Raw genomic sequence first — 2,470 nt, forward strand, 5'->3', positions numbered from 1 at the left:
GAGTTTTACCTATTATGTACCTTCTGTGTCCTCTGAACCCAGGACAGAGTCCGGTACAGCTAAGTGCTAACTGTTGGTGATGGGAAGTAAACGGGCGACAAGATTACAATGTGGAAACAGCGGCTGGGAAAAGCGGAACGTGGAGGAGAATTTTGTAGACCGGCGGCAGGGGCTGGACCCAGAACTGTCGCGCGGCCTCCCACCCCACAAGTCCTGGGTGGGGAGAGACGGGAGGGGCGACCCACTTTCCGGGTAGGCGCACGCACCTCCCTCCGGTGGCCCACAGGTGGCGCTCGCTCCGCGCGCTTTTAGCGGCTGGAGGCACAGGTGGGAAAACCTGAGCTTTTGGTGGTTGCAGAGGCACCTGCTGATTTAATCCCAGCCCCTATCTTCCTGGGGTCAGCCCCTGGCCGCAGTTTGGACGCCTCCAGGGGTCTCAACTTCTGGGGGTGTCGGAGGCACGGGGAGGGTGGGGCTGAAGGGAGCTGAGGGCTCCGCCCCACGTTTGCTCTTGCTCACGCATAACTAGTTAAGTAGCCTCACGCCTGAGGAGGGGTACCTTGAGGGTGGGGGATGCGCTTGCTCAGCGCATGTCTTTTCTTAACCCTTTATAAACTGGGTCTGGATTCCGCGCTCGGCCTTGGTGGGCCCGCAGAGCCTACTTGTGGAATACTGAATGGAGGAATCCCCATTTTACAGAAGGGGAAACTGAGGCTCCAGGAGACCCCAGGTTCACAGAGTTGGAAAATGGTGAGGCTGGGGTTAGAGCCCTAGGTGTGTCCAAACTCCAGCATCAGTCGGTTAAAAAAAAACTAAAGAGTTGGATTTGTTAGTTACCCACAGGGATACAGGAATCTGTTTCGAAAGTCGAAATCTTCCCTGAATCTCATCTCAGGCCCCAGATGGTGATGGGGAAGGTTCCCTTCCACCTTGCTTTCTCTGTCTTCACAGGTGCCTACACATACCACTGGGGGCCCCTAGATTTCTAGCTGGGGCACCAAGCATAAACTACTCTCTCAGGGCCTCAGTTTCCTCATCTGTAAAATGGGCTTAATTGTCAGGGTTTTTGGGGGGGAGTTGTTATATATATATATATATATATGTGTGTGTGTGTGTGTGTGTGTATATATATATATATATATTTTTTTTTTTTTTTTGCTGAGCTGTGTCTTCATCCCAGTGCATCAGTTTAGTTGCCTTGTGGCCCGTGAGATCTTAGTTCCCTGACCAGGGATTGAACCTGAGTCCCCTGCACTGGAAGACGGATTCTTAAACACTGAACATCAGGGAAGTCCCAGCTTAAATGGCCACTGACCTATCTCCCTAGATGGCTGTGAGTGTCCAGTGGATTATTCCCATGAAAAGCTCTCAGAGCAGTGCTTGGTATGTGGGCTGCGCCCAGACTGTGCAGGTCCCCTTTGGTGGTCTACACATCCTGGTGGCTAACACACCATTCTCGAATGTTCCTGCTATTTTGCCTAGTATGAGGGCCTGGTGCCTAGTGCATCTCTGTGGTCTGAGGCTGCCTGTGAACCACAGTGCCGCACTGGATATGTGTGCATTCAGCTGTTTCTACATGGAGGTCAGTTCTACGTGAATGCCAAGGTATGCGAGGCAGTTGGGTTCCCGTAGACTAGAATTTCTCAATCTCAGCACTCTTGACACAAGGGCCTGGATCCTGCTTTGCTGTGGGGGAGGGGCCATCCCGTGCACTGTAGGGTGTTAAGCGGCCTCACTTGCCTTGACCCACTAGATCCCAGTAGCACCTCAGTTGTGACAACCGAAAATGTCTGCAGACTCTGCTGAACATCCCCTGGGGGCACAATCACCCGCATTGAGACCTACAGCTGCATACCCTTCTGGTAGGTACCCACCGAGTCAGGGTACAGATGTGCATTTCTGCTTCTTTGTGGGTGCCTTGGGCTGGCTTCCCTCAGAAGCCGACTGTGACACAAGGCGGGAAGGCACAGGGCTTGTTTGGGAGACAAAATGGACGCTTGTATTTCTGCCAAATTCCTATGTTGAAATCCTAACACTCAATGTGATGGTATTAGGAGGTGTGGCCTTTGGGAGGGATTAAGTCATGAGGGTGGAGCCATCATATAAAAGGGACTCAGAATGGACGTGAGCACACTGCTATATTTAAAATGGGTAACCGACAAGGACCTACCATATAGCCCAGGGAACTCAGCTATGTGGCAGTCTGGATGGGTGGGAAGTTTGTATATGTATGACTCAGTCCTTTTGCTGTTGACCTGAAACTATCACAACGTTCTTAATCAGCTATACCCCGATACAAAATATTTTTGGTTTTTAAAAAAAATAAAAATAAATAAAATGGATAAGCAACAAAGGCCTATCGTATAGCACGTGGAGCTCTGCTCAATGTTATGCGGCAGCCTGGATGGGAGTGGAGTTTGGGGGAGAATGGAGACATGTATATGCATGACTGAGTCCCTTTGCTGTCCAT

Source organism: Dama dama, chromosome 9 (assembly GCF_033118175.1).
Source record: "Dama dama isolate Ldn47 chromosome 9, ASM3311817v1, whole genome shotgun sequence".
NCBI classification, from domain to species: Eukaryota; Metazoa; Chordata; class Mammalia; order Artiodactyla; family Cervidae; genus Dama; species Dama dama.